Genomic DNA, 15,100 nt, shown 5'->3' on the forward strand with positions numbered 1-15,100 from the left:
CAATGTGGCACATCTCCCCTCGCTGGATTCTTTTACCTGCAGGGCCAGCCCTAAGGCAAGGCTGGGTGATGCAATGCGCCAGGGTGCCGGGCCGCCAGGGGGCGCCGTGCTGTGCCTGCAGCAGCCACGCAGCGGAGGCCGGACGCGGCACCTCCCCGCGTCAGCTTGCTGCCCTCGCCCGCCTCCGCCATACTGAGCGGCGCCGAGAGCTTCCGTCCCATCAGAGTGCTGCCTGCCCGGAGGGGCCCTCAGGGCATGGCGGCGGGAGCTGCCAAAGCGCCAAGGCCCACCACGACGTGCACGCGCTTCGCCAAACCCTTGCAGCGTGTGAGGGCTGCAGGAGGTGGCCGGCCACTGAGGGCGAGCCCCGGAGCCTCCGCCTCTTCCCCGCTATAAAAAGGTGAAACGGGGTGTGGGTGTGTGCGCCGGAGGGATCTTTGAATGTGTGGGGGCGCGCCAGAGGGATTTTTGAACCAGGGCGCCAGATATCCTTGAGATGGCCCTGTTTACCTGCATGCCTTGCCCTTTTGAGTTCTTTTGCTGGGCATTAAAACTTGAACATGCAAAATGCAATGGCCTTCCCCAACCTGGTTCCCTCCAGATGATGATGGACTACAACTCCCATTAGTCCCAGTCAGCATGGTCAATGGTACGGACTAATGGAAGGTCTAGTCCAACAACATCTGGAGGGAACAAGGATGTGGAAGGCCAGGGTCCAGAAACATTAAAGAGTGGTGTGATTCCTATATCCAATCTGAATGATACCTCTGATGTTTTAAAATATTTCTGATGTTGATATAAAGGTAAAATACATAGAGTAGAGCAGGGGTCAGCAACCTAAGGCCCATGGGCCACAAGCAACCCATGGAGGTCGTTTAACCGGCCCAGGGACCCCCGCCACCCGCTCAGTCGGCTCCCTTGCGCCATGCTAAACCGGCATGGAGCAGAACAGGGACCGCCTTCCATGATGCTGGCCGGCTTCCTATTGGCTGCAGGAAGCTCCTGCACACCTCCTCCACGCTATAAGGAGCGTCGGAAATAGTGTTTGCGCATACATGTGTGTGTGCGCACACTCCGGCCCACCACGGCGTCTGCGGGACCGTGAACCACCCCAAGCCACAAAAAATTTGTCAACCCCTGGAGTAGAGGGTGCAAATTAAGAAGAGTTGGAGGTAAGGGTTATCTAACCTGCTCGCAGAATTTGAGTGCAGCTGGGACAGTCATAGTTTGCGCAAAGCACCTGTGCTTCATGCTTCCTCATTAATCAAGTTGCATGCAAGTCCTGGACCACACAGTCTCCAAGGGCAAACATGTTGTTGATATTGTTGTTGTTGTTTTATTTGTACCCCACCCACCTGGCTAGGTTGTACCAGCAGCTCTGGGTGGTAAAGGGTTCTAAGTTATCCATTCTGAGTTGGCAATCTAAATGTTGTTCTTGTTATTTTAGAAAAAGCAATGGAAGTTCCTACAGCTTCCATCTATCTCTTTGCTTTATATTCCAGAGGAAATCTGTACCTGGGGATCCTTAAAGGTCTTAAATGACCCTGTATGATCTCTGATTCACTGTATAGCAGGTGCAGCTTCAATGTAAAGGAATGTTTCCTATCCTCCTACCGTAATATATTACAGTAAAAATTTATAACTGCTGTAGTTGAGTCTTCCATTGATCCGTGCCTGACCTGAAGTTGACACAGATGTTGCAGCATGCAATGTACTGCAATTTGTACTAGTCTGAAAAATGATTCAATTCCTGCTCCAACTTACCGTGCTCAAAAAATTCTGATAAGAATTGTGTGAATCGGATATCGTGATTATGTTTTTTGGAGGAGCCTAATGAGCCTTTAGTGTGGGTACACATACACTCGGACACACGCTTTGGTTCTAAACATGAGCTTTGTAGAGCAGGTGGCAGCTTTTTGATGTTACTTTATACACTTGTGCAAATTCAAAATGATCACTAGGGTGAGACACAATAGAAAGTGCAATCTAAGATTATTTGCATGCAGGTGCTATCAGCGTAGTGAACATACAACTGCAAAACCCTCAAACGAACATGTTGAAAATTATGGGAAGAGGGAGAGAACCCACAAGAATGACCTGAGGCTTAACCATCGCACAAGTAGGTGATAACCATAAATGCACAGACTTGGCTGGTTCCTCCCTTGATCTAAAGCCCCTTCAGTAAAATGCCAGGTCTTTTCCTTACATGCAAAGAGTGATATTTTTTAAAGAGACCTCTAGATCAAGGAATGCAGTGCAGACAATAGAACTTCTTTTAAAACTTAACTATGGTTGAAATTGCTGAATACAAGCTTTTGAGTTCGACAGATTTTCACATATGGGGCCAGCCCTCCCATTAGACAAGGTGAGCCCTTTGCCTCATGCAGTGGATCGGGTTGAGTGGTTGGTTTTGTGAGAGCACCTGTTTAAACTTCCATAGTTTACAAGTGTTTAAACTTTAAACAATATTTGCCATTGCCAAGAGTAAAATGTGGACCCTTTGACACCACTGCAGAGCAGTGGCTCGGGCGCTCTCCAAGACTGTCTCACTCAAAGTGCCTCACTCTGAGAAAGGGCCCTTCCTCCAAGAGACATACAGTTGCACCTTGGTTTTCGAACAGAATGCGTTCTGGAAGTCCCTTCAACTTCCGAAACATTAAGAAACCAAGGTGCGGCTTCCGATTGGCTCACAAACCAGAGCACCCACTTCCAGGTTTGCGACATTCGAGTTCCAAGTTGTTCGTGAACTAAGCTGTTCGAAAACCAAGGTATGACTGTACTGTGGGGTGAGAAGGGCCCCAGAGTGCCTAGAGTTGTCTGAGTGGCCTCTGCTCACACAGCAGCAGCAACTAAAGAAGGGCAAGAGGAGACAGCAGTGGAAGTCAGTTCACTAGGAGAGGCAGCAGTGGCGATTCACCTGCTTTAGACAGCATAATCTCTTGTGCTGGCTGGCCCCATCCTCATCAAGCTGAAAATGATAATATGCAGGCATAGCATTACATTGAGAAATACTACGGTATGATGTACCTCAAAGGCAGAGAGTATTTTTTTTCTGCCCCCCCCCATGATGTTTATCCCAAACAGCCTAACAAAGAGTTCTGTGTAACTTTAAAGGATCTGCATTTTTCCAACACCAGCTGCTCCAAAGAAGAGGGGCAGTCTCACTTGAGCTGTGTTTCTTGAAACAGAGAGTGGGCGCTTGTCATTCAAGCATTAAAGGATCCCTAGTAGGGGAGGCCATAGCGAGCACAAAGTAAACAGGCTGGGCCCAGCCACTTGTCACACAGCGCATGGGTGGGGTCAGCCAGTGTGGGGTGGCAGCTGCACTAGGAAGGGTGAGATGCTGAAAACTACTCTTTTCTGTGTGCGCGCTTTGAAAACTTGCAGGTTATTATTAGCTCTCTTGTTTCTCATGGTGTAAGCAGCGGATTAGCATATTTCACAGCTGCAATTGGGAACAGGAAGTGGCAAGGAAAAGACAATCTAAAGATGTAATTAGAGAAGGGGGGGCTGTCCTGGTGGAAATGCCAAATCTGGATCACTGAGGCATGTGTTTCCTGTGCCAAGCGGTGAGCGCATACAGCTGGGGTGGCCCACTGGGTGAGCCATGGTCTCACAGGAGCAAACTAGGCACACCTTGATTGGGTTAAAATTAATAACCAACTTGCATCTGTCTGTCCCCCTCCTTATCCCAACTTCCAGGCTGGAGCCTGCAAGGGCATTCTGGCCATGTGTAGCCAGGGTATCTGCCAGGCAGCAAGTTGTCAGAACCACAGATAGCATTGGGGTGGGGGGGGTAGGGATGGATTAAATAACAGGTCAGATAAAGGGCTTGCTGCCAAGAATGGATCTGAGGGAGAAGCATTTGGGTACAGCACATGCTTGTCATGCAGAATGCCAGATCCAGCCCCTGACATCTCCAGATAGAGCTGAAAAGGAATCTCCTCCTTGAAACCCTGGAGAGCTGCTGTCAGTCAGTGTAGGCGGTACTGAGCTGGATGGATTCTGCACAAGGAAGTGTCCCTCTTCCTATGAGTAGCTTCCAACACTGATCTGTAGTTAGCTGGGACTGCATGAAACATTTGTCATGGGACAATCTAGCCCAGGCTTCCTTAACCTTGGCCCTCCAGATGTTTTGAGACTACAATTCCCATCATCCCTGACCACTGGTCCTGCTAGCTAGGGATCATGGGAGTTGTAGGCCAGAAACATCTGGAGGGCCGAGGTTGAGGAAGCCTGATCTAGCCTCTTGAAATATTAATCATGAGTTCCCCAGTATGGTTTCAGGTTGAACCTCTGACCTTCTGCATGCAAAAACAGATGCTCTACCCACTTTGCTATGGCCTTTCCCATTGCACAGTTGAGCACTGTGGAGAGGAAATCCTTAGGGGTACCTCTATGTATGATACTCGATGCCAGTATCTGCTGGGGAGCCACAGCAGATGAGGGTGGTTGCACTCATGTTCTGTCTGTGGGTTTTCCATAGGCATTTTGTTGAGCTTTGTGGGAAACAAGTTGCTAGACTAGGTCGGCCTTGAGTCTGATTCAGCAGGGCTCCTATGTTCCTAAGCTCTTTAGTGACCCCTCTACCATCTGGTTTCTGTTCTGTAGCTCCATTGTGGGTTGCTTTCTTCCAACATGGCCAGAAGGGCCCCCAATTTCTCCCAGAACTCTTCACACCAGCCTAGGGCCTCCCTTGGACTAGAGCAATGGGGAGAAAGGAGTTGCAATGTGTTTGCCACAGTCACTGCTTATGAATCCTCTCACTCAGTCCTGGGACCTACTGTGCCACAATGGATGTTGGGGGCATTCTGGCTGGGCAGGGTCATGGGGGGGGGAGAGAGACTGGGCCTAGTCATTGCCCTGGCCATATCTTTACCAGTGTTCTGGCCCTCAACTCTGCCTCCTTCTCACACTTGTATTTTTCTCCATCCCTCACAGCCTATGAAATGATCTCACTTTGGTTTATTGCTGCTTGCTGCTCTCGGTGCATCTGAGGCTACTGCAAAACAACTCAGCAGTATACAATCGCACATGCCACAAGCCTTTTCTTGCTTCCTGCCCTCTGCCATTACCCTTCCACATGCCCCCTCTTTATTTGTCCTACTTTTTGACCTTGGCAGGCTGAGACGGTTTTGTTGCCTGTAATGAGACATTCCACATCATCAGTGGCCTGATGGGAGCAGGCTTTTTCCATGGGCTGGGCAAAGAATCTGTTACATCCCCCCCCACACACCAGTCTTATTTCCCCAGGCCTTCAGCTTTTGGCTTTGCCTCCAGGAGTCTTTTCTCTTCCTTTCGAAGGAGCGTACATTTGTAGGCAACCTGCGTGGAAGCCTGTGGAAGTGTGAGATTGCTCGATTTATCCAGATAATATACTCCTCCTGAGTTGCTTGAGAAATCATTGGCAGAGAGGGAAGGCTACAGGCCATGGAGGTGAGGGGGAGGAACTGGATTAGGTATAGACCCCTTTTGCAGTGTGGGAGCTGCTTTGCTGTGATGTATTCTCATGCACCTGGAAGGTATATGAATATCCCATTCCATGGTTCTCACCACCACACATCTTCCCAGCAGGCTACTGATCAGATGGGGAGGCCCAGGCAGTCTCCCAGGGGTTTGGCTGGCAGCAGAGCTGCTACAAATTGAGGCTTCAGGGTGGATGCAGGGTGGATGCAGGCTGGGAATGCATTCAGAAAGGGAGTTATAACACTGATGACATTTCTTTACTATTGCTAAGGATATAAGCTTCAACACCTCTCTTGTTGACAGACGTTATATAGACACTGGCACTGAAAATACACTGTGAAGCTGGGATATCTCTGTCTGGTTCAAAATTAAGCCCTGATTGCAGCCTTTGGGGTGCCAAGACAAAGTTTCCCCACTTTTTATTTTGTCCTTTAAAAACTTTATTGAAAAGAATAAAAACAATTACCAAACACAAAATGCTGTTTTCCATTTTGATTCTGCATGCAAATATGTAGACAACAATGGGGGAAAGTGGAGTCTCTCAGCCCAGGGCCTCCAGAGTACAACTTGGTGAGGAATGGGCTGGAAACGAGTATTTAGGTTTTCTTGAATGTCAACAGTCTTCAGGCCTGAGCAGGCTTCCTCAAACTTGGCCCTCCAGATGTTTTGAGACTACAATTCCCATAATCCCTGACCACTGGTCCTACTAGCTATGGATCATGGGAGTTGTAGGCCAAAAACATCTGGAGGGCCGAGATTGAGGAAGCCTGGGCCAATGTTGATAGTTTCCAACCTTTTCAGACTTGGGACCCACATTTAACCTCAACCAGCAACAAGGGTCATATGTCTAATTTTTAAACAAACAAACAAACCCTGTGTTGAGCTCTCTCTTCAGTGTTTTCTCTTTTCTCTGTAGATATTTCTCCCTCTCTCCCTCTCCTACTCTTCACCTTCTCTTCCCACATACCTCTGACATCCCTTTGTCTTTTTCTTAAGAACCATTTGAAAAGAGGCAATTGTGGTGTGACCCACCTTAGGTTGGATTACAATACCCAGTTGTGAGTCAAGACTTGCCACCTGTAAGATCAGTCTCCTACACAATGCTTTCCATTGTCCAGATGAAGACATGCTTCAGGCATAATGGGAAAACCATGGCTTTCTGCTACATAAATAAGCCAGTGGTTTGTTTAAAATCCAGCTTGTGAACAATCCAGGATCTGAAACCACAGTTCACGTTGGGTTTTGATATAACAAGGAACTGTGGTTTGTTTTAAAGGACATGCTTCTGATCTTTTTCTTATGTTCACCAAAGAGCTGGGGAGTGGAGACTGTGTGGTCCCATGTTACATCTGAAAAGGCTGAAGTCAATTAAAATACTGGGTTGACCGTATAGGTCTTAAAGCAAGGTGCACTGGCAAAACTCTGGGCATTTCCTGCCAAGATTCTTTTAAATATCAATGCACCTAAAATGTACATGTTACCTAGGAACTATGCCAGTCACACCCTCATGCAGTAGAACTTTAGCATTAAATCTGCCATGGGGGAGCTGCTTTCTGGACACAGCCCCAGAGTTTGGATAACTTGGGTACTGCATGCCAAATTTGGACACAGCTCAGCAGAGTTGCATGGCAGGCCCAGAAACTTTCCGGTGAGCAATGAAAAAAATATTGAATCCATTTTGCTGATTCAAGCTGTCTCTTGAGACTATCTGTCTTTCTCTATTAGAATATAGGAGTACTCTGTGGGCAACTAGTGCTGCTGAATCCCAGCCAAGCAGCACCTGCTGCCAGGAATGTGCATGCCCAGTTCCCATCAGTCCCAGTTTTGCTTCATCTGCCCTTCTCTACTTAGCAACAAGCCCTTTGGAGACCAGCGCAGTGCTCAGGATCAAAGGCAAAACATTTTAAGTGCCAGATTTAGCTGCGTTTAGTTGACGTAAAGGCCATTGTCACCAGCTTGAGGTTCTCCTCAGCTAATTGCAGAAGTGTAAAGGTGAGCAGCCTTCAGCCCTCAGCCTAATTTCCTAAGCCCTCTGCATGCAGACAGCTCAGACTCTGGCAAGAGCAATCGGGTCCTCCCCTCGCAGTTTGATGGGTGAGGAAGAAAGGGGAAATGTGGTGGCAGAAAGAGAAAGATTAAGAGGTGGCCAAGCCTATGTTTTGATTTGGCTCTACTCACTGCTGGCAAGGAGCCCCTGACAGATTACGTACCTCCAAGTAATGTCATTCTCAACAGGGGGAGAAGGAAATGTTCCTCATCCCTGCACTAGAAATTGAATGTGATGCATCTAAGAAAGGCAGTCTCATCAGTGTATTAGCTTTTGAAGCTGACATTTGTGCTTTTGAGTTTGTATCAGAAAAGAACCCAAATTAATCTCTTGTCTCCAGAAAACTCATTCAGGTTAAGGCAGCCCAGTGTGCGTTGTCTAATTATCACTATCAAGGAGAAACTCATGGCTCAGAATTGCTTCCAACTCAAGAGCCGTCTGCAGGCCATTCTGTGATCACTGAATTCATTTTAAGGTTTGCTGAGACCCTATGTACTGGCTGGTAGTTGGGGGATGGAGAGAGTTTTGGTCTCAGCGCCCAGCATGTTGCTTAATATTCCTGAGCTCCCCCTTAATTTGAGTTGCCCTTATAATTTGAACATGGATACTTTCACAGAACAAAAAACAATGTGTGACAACTTTTGCCACTTTTCTTTTTGACGCTGAGACATGGGTCTCTGGGTTATAACCATCCTCTTTCCCCATTGAGCTTGCTGCACATGAGTTCTTCTCTGAATCTTCACAGTTTTTTTTTTGTTCTGTAAAAAAATTATAATAACTTTTTAAACCTCCTTCTCAAAGTAGTACTGAGACTTTTACATTTTACACAAGGGCGTAGCCAGGATCAAAACTAGGGGGGGGGCAAGCCATGATCATTCAGGGGCGGGGCCACAAAGTGGGAACGTGGGCGGGGCTACAGGGCCAGCTGGCCTGGCGACATCGTGGTGGCGGCAGCGGCGGCAGCGGCCACCTTGTGCTACTGGGGCTGGCAACGGCGGCGGCTACCCTGCTTGGCTGGAGAGGACGGGAGGGTCGGGCAGGCAAGAGGGGGTGACAGGGTGGGCGAGGGCAAGGCAAGGCACGGCCGCAGTCACAACGGCTCCGAGGCGTTGCTGCATATCAGCATAATATTTCAACCATGTTGTGGGTTCAAGCCCCACCTTAGGAAAAAATTCCTGCATTGCAGGGGGTTGGACTAGATGACCCTTGTGGTCCCTTCCGACTACAATTCTATGATTCTATTGATATATTGCCATAGCATATGCATCATTCTGCTTTCTTGAATTGTCCTACTCCTAGGCATAGCAGCCAACTCCTAGAGGCCTAGGTGCCTCCCCCCCCCCAATTACTAGTAAATACCGTATGTGAAAGAGTCATCCCCCCCATGTTGATGGGCTTTCTGTGTGGGGCTTATCTGCCCCCCCCATATTTTATTAAGAATGGAAGAGGGAGGGAAGGAAGGAAGAAATAGAGAGAGGGATAACTCATATTTGTGGGTGCCTCTGGGTGACGCTGTGATGCTGGAACTCTGCAGCAAGAGGACGGGAGGGTCGGGCAGGCGAGAGGGGGTGGCAGGGCGGGTGAGGGCGAGGGAAGGCACGACCGCAGTCACGACAGCTCCGAGGCGTTGCTGCATATCAGCATAATATTTCAACCATGTTGTGGGTTCAAGCCCCACCTTGGGGGGGAAAATCCTGCATTGCAGGGGGTTGGACTAGATGACCCTTGTGGTCCCTTCCGACTACAATTCCATGATTCTATTGATATATTACCATAGCATATGCATGATTCTGCTTTCTTGAATTGTCCTAGGCATAGCAGCCAACTCCTAGAGGCCTAGGTGCCTCCCCCCCCCAAAAGAAATTACTGGTAAATACTGTATTTTAAAGAGTCATCCCCCCCCATGTTGATGGGCTTTTTATGTGGGGCTTATCTGCCCCCCCCCCCCAGTATTTTATTGAGGATGGAAGAGGGAGGAAAGGAAGGAAGAAATAGAGAGAGGGATAACTCACATTTGTGGGTGCCTCTGGGTGACGCTGTGATGCTAGAACTCTGCAGCAAGAGGAAGATACCGGTACACCTGTACAGGAGCCTTGTAAGCAGCTTTCTCTCTGCTTGATTTACAGCAGGCACGTCCAACAGGTAGATTGTGATCTACCAGTAGATCACTGGATGTCTGTGGTAGATCACTGCTAGATCACTGGCACCCCTAAAAAAAGCTCACCCAAATTTTTCCTCCTCCCTAAAAAAAGCTGAACTATGACCTGAAGCCCTAAACAAAAATGGGCCTCCCTCCCTCCTAAAAGAAGCTCAACAAGTTTGACCTAAACCCCCCAAAACAGGGCTTCCCTTCCTTAAAAAAACTCAACAGCTTTGACCTGAACCCCCCAAAAGCGGGTAGATCACTCCCAGTTTTTAACTCTGTGAGTAGATCAGAGTCTCTTGGGAGGTGGCCACCCCTGATTTACAGTATACAGATGCAGGAGGAGGGGCAGACTGGAACACCAATGCTTTTTATAAACATCACTGTGTCTATCAAAGCTACAGCCCCCCCCTTCTTATTCACTTCCTTTTAGCCTTGCAGGGCCACCTTAGTCAAATTGAATCCTCTGCACCCTCATTAAATCGCCAATAGAACTGTTAATGCGATCCCTGAATGCCCATTAACAACTCCCACTGAATAACAATAGGGTGAATAGGGTGGACCTTAAGTACTGGTAGCCACTTTGCTTTATTTATTTGATGTGTTTTTGTTACAGCTGTGTTCCCGCCCCCAGCAAGTGGAGAGCTGCTCTTGCTAAAGCAAAGCCCTTTCCACTTCAGTTTTTGGAGGGGCAAAGTATTGGTTATGGTCTGTAAAATACAATAATTTTTTGCTTCTAGGGGGGGGCAGCTGCCCCCTCCTGCCCCCCCTGTCTACACCCATGATTTTACATACATTTTGTTTAAATGTTACATTATTAGAAACCAAGAGGTTGGCAGTCGTCATGCATGTGGGAAATTGCCACTTGTCTTCCATCCAAGTTGGTGGCCATCGCTATGTTTTGTGAGAGTGAATTTCAAAGTTTAGCTATGTACCATGTGGAGAAATCCCTATCCTTAAAGAAATACACAACTAATCATTCATTTTCTTTTAGATCTCTTGCTTCCTCCCATAACCTTTAAACTTCATCTTTTGCCTCTCCCCCCAGGCTTCATTTATTTCTTGCACACGGGCTTCTCTCCTATCACTTATACGGTAGTTGACTTCCTTCTGCTCTTTTCTAGATAAAAAGAAAGTTCAAGGCCTGCTCATAGGAGCCAGACTAGCTACTGATAAAGGCTTCTTTTTAAATCACAAACCACAAACACACTTTGTCTTTCTAATAAACTTTAGCTTCCTTGTGATAATGTTTGTTTTATCAATGTTTCCATTGAGAGATCAACATACATAGTGCATGGACTTTGGAAACAGTGATTTCTGACCAAAGAAGGCTGACAAAGGATATAAGGGAATAGGACTTCTCCTTTCTTCTTGGCAAATTGAAACCACAGACAGACTTAAAATCTAGTTAGTGAACTAGTCAGAATTGGAAAATAAGGCTTCTCTGAGTTCAGATATAACAGGGAATGGTGGTTTGTCTTAAAGCAAATGCTTCTGACCTTCTCCTTATGGTCAGAAGAGACACTGCAGGATGAAATTTCCAAAAGCATCATAACTGAGTTCTCAAAATCTCCACTTTAAGGCTGTCTCTGCACTTGTTGGCATCCATCTGTCTCAAGAGGCAATGGAGTATGCATCAGGGGGTGAAGTCAGACTGTTGCATTAGCCTCTAGGCAGTGTGTACAGAGGTCCTGGGCTGCCCAGACAAGAAGACTCCCCTCTCAGCCTCAGAGCAGTATGTTGGAACCAGCTTGGCTGCAGGAGTTGCTGAAGGAGGCGTACAAGGCACCATCCAACCATCTTAGGGACCATGCAGATTTGTGAAGGGTTTACTCCTTAGCCTTTTCTTCTCCCAAAGATGTCCTGCAAGGCAGTGGAGATTTAGGATGAGAGTTTTCTTTCTCCCAAATGGGCTACCATCCCAGGTTGACCATCCCCATCTGCCCCTCCCTCCCCTCTACAGCAGGCACCCCCAAACTGCGGCCCTCCAGATGTTTTGGCCTACAACTCCCATGATCCCTAGCTAAGAGGACCAGTGGTCAGGGATGATGGGAATTGTAGTCCAAAACATCTGGAGGGCCGAAGTTTGGGGATGTCTGCTCTACAGCATGTGCAGAAAAAGCCTTATTGACCTTTAGACCCACTATTGATCTCATCTGCTCAATCTGCCAGAGCCTGTCTTCACATGCAGGGGGTTCAAGACCCAAGACTTCACTTACCGAGGGTTCAAGACCCATTGGCTACCCTGCACTAATGTCTTCATATACACCTATAGCCTGAAATTAGGGTAGCTAACTTGGATATTTCAGTAACTACACAAATGTGTGTGCATGCACACACACAGTGAATAAGAGCTAAATTTCAACGATCTTTCTCTTTCGGCCACTGCAGCTGGTGGTTGTACTGCCATTGTCAGCACGAGTCCTTTGCTATTAGGGTCTCTCACATGAGATACCCTGAACTGGCAGGCGGTGTTTATTTATTGCAATTCTATCCCACCTTTCTTCCAAGTAATTCATGGTTCTCCCCTTCCCCATTTTCATCTTCGCAACAACCCAGTGAGGCAGATTAGGCTGAGAAACAGTGAGCAGCCCAAGATCACCCAGTGAGCTTCATGGACAAGGGGGGGACTAGAACCCCAATTTCCCAGGTCTTAGTAGTCCACAAACCAATAGACCTTATATTGCATATTGCACTGCATATACCGGTATGACATCTAACTTGCCCGGTTGGCATGGGTAACAAGGAGTTCTGTGTAGGCAAGTAAGTGTGCTGGCAGCGGAGAGGCGGATGGCTCCTTCCCTCTTCTGCTAGCCTTCTTAGTTTCCATGCTGACCACAGAGGAAGAGGCTTCTGGCCAGCATGGAAAAACACAGCTCCATTTATTCTCTGCCAGCATGCTGGGCAGAAGGCAGTATAAAAACAGCAACTTGCTTGCTAAGTGGCTTGGAGCTTACATTTCCATGCTAGCTGCACAGGAAGAGGCTGCTCACCTTAGCAGGCTAGTAAAATAAAAGTGCTGACTAGTAGCTGTGATGGGCTTGTTTCTAAGGTTTATATATTACAACTGTATGTATTGGTGTTAAGGCTTATCCACTCTGGAGTTTACTTTGTGTTTGTGTTCTCATTTAAGCTGTACTCCACATGATGTTAACCATAAGCAACTCCAAACAAATAGTTTCCTCCCTGTAAATTTCAGGTTCACCGGGCTTTCTCTGTGGCAACTTCTAAGCTGTGGAATTCCTTCCCTTACAGAAGTGCATCTGCCACTTTCTTAATGTTGTTTTATTTGTATGCTGAAGACTCACCTCTTTGTCCTGGCCTTTGACCCCGATACATATATTCTCTTGACTGCAATTTGCTTTAAATTATTTTACTACTGGGTTGTTGTGTTTTTAAAGATGCAGGAATCTCAGTTAAAGCATCCATGACCATGGCAGATGACCACCCAACTTCTGCTTTAAAACCTCCAAGGAAGGAGAGTCCACAACCTTCTGAGGGGAGCCTGTTCCACTGTCTAACAGCTCTTACTGTCACAAGTTTTTCCATAGTTGGAATCTCCTTTCTTAAAACTTGAAGCCATTGGTTTGAGTCCTACCCTCCAGAGCAAGAGAAAACAAGCTTGTTCTCTCTTCCGTGTGACAGCCTTTGAGATATTTGAAGATGGCTATCACATCTCCTCTCATTCTCCTCTTTTCCAGGCTAAACATACCCAGCTCCTTCATAAGGCCTGGTCGTTGTCATTATTTTATCCACTGTACTTTTTATACAGCTACAGTCAGTGAAGCCCCATTTTCACACAGTGTACAGTTTATTTGTTTTCCTCTTAGTAGCTGGTTGCACAGCTGTGCACCCAAACAGCTGGTGGCTTTGTGGATGCAGGGTGCTTGCAAGAGATTAAAAGGGGAAAAAAGCCAGAACTTGATTGAGGAGGGTGTCAGGCAAGCACACTCCAACCAAACAAGCCAATAGTCTGCAGACACAGTAGAAGAAAGGCAGCGTGCATGAAATACAGGAGCCTGGGAAGATGTGAATACTGTAGCTGGGAGAAAAGATGTGTTATCAATAAGACCAGCTATAGCACACCCAAGAAATAGCAGCTCATTGCACCAGATTGACTGTTCTGGTATGCTTGAAATACCCCAGCCTCACTCCTGCCCTGCCCCCTCAGCATCCTGGGACATGGTGGCAAGTCTACTGCTGGGAAGCCAGGCCCACAGTGGCACCTCTCACCATCAGTCCCCAGACTACTTTGGATAATGATAGATTGATTTGAGGCAAAGTGACCCAGAGCATGGAGCTTGCCAACTTCAATGGAGACACACCCAGTCTGGTCCATTGGGCCTCCTGTCCTCCTTTAGAGAAAACCAGGAATGAGCTTTCTGCGGTGAATTGTAATTCACTTACTTTGGGGGGAGGGTGCCAGTAAGGAGTGGATTTGTCTTCAGCCTCTGCTCTGCCTGGTGTGGATTTGGAAAAGACAAGATGAGGGACCTGGGATTAGAACGGGTGGGAGGTGGGGCAGTTTGAATGGAGTTGCATGAACAGTGACAGAGACTAGCTGCCTCTGTATACTGTAAGCATACATTAAACATTAACATAAGTTTCACAAGAGTGGGTGCTGAACAGGAGGTGATAGGGACTTGCTCCAAGGCCTTTGTAATAAAATTCACCTAGATTTCCACTTCCATGTGCAATTCCTCCAATAGGAATCTGTTGCAAGAAACCACTCCCAAGGATGAAGCTGTTATATTGGAGTAATTACTTAAAGAACACAATATCAGGGTTGTGTTTGTACAAAGTTATTTGAGTAGCACACCCTTATATTGTATTTGTTCTCACTTGGGGAAGAGTTAAAGGAAGGTGAGAACCTTGTTATGTTATGTTATGTTGCCAGAGTTGAGCCCTCTGTCTCTGGAAAGCAGAACAAAGGAGAGAGCTTGCAGAATAGTCCATAGTTCTTCACTAAGCACACCTCATCTTGTAGAGGAATGTACTCCTGTACATAAAATAGTGTGTAGGTAAATATGTAAATGTTAAGGTATACACCAAGCTTCTCCATGCCTAGTGCATGCCAGATGGCTTGGACTACAACTCCCATTAGCTCCAGCCGGCATTGTCAACGATCAGGGTTGTAGTTCCAAATACACAAAGGGTGCCCCATTGGGGAAGGCAATCCACCTTGGAGTAATGCTCATTAAATGGCATGCAGAGGTGGAGTTTGGAGGCAAAGAAATGGTAGCCTCTCTGGAATCTTTCCCCAGAATTTCATGATTCGGTCAGCAATAAAAAACACCAGTGTCCATGGGCATAGGCAGGGGGGCAACTGCCCCCCAATCAAGTAAATCCATAACAATACTTAACTTTCTGAGGTTCTGCCCCCCTAATATGAAGCCTGCTCCCCCTGACATAAATCCTGGCTACGCCCACGCTGGTATCGGTGA

At 47.2% G+C, this 15,100-nt stretch overlaps 1 protein-coding gene across 8 annotated transcripts in view; it reads left to right on the top strand.

Moving 5' to 3' along the window:
- The window catches only part of ATP2B4 (ATPase plasma membrane Ca2+ transporting 4), a 166,179-nt gene that overhangs the window by 85,186 nt on the left and 65,893 nt on the right, over positions 1-15,100 (top strand). The gene's annotated exons all lie outside the window — the stretch shown is intronic.

This window comes from Zootoca vivipara, chromosome 7 (assembly GCF_965207765.1).
Source record: "Zootoca vivipara chromosome 7, rZooViv2.hap1.1, whole genome shotgun sequence".
Classification (NCBI taxonomy): domain Eukaryota; kingdom Metazoa; phylum Chordata; class Lepidosauria; order Squamata; family Lacertidae; genus Zootoca; species Zootoca vivipara.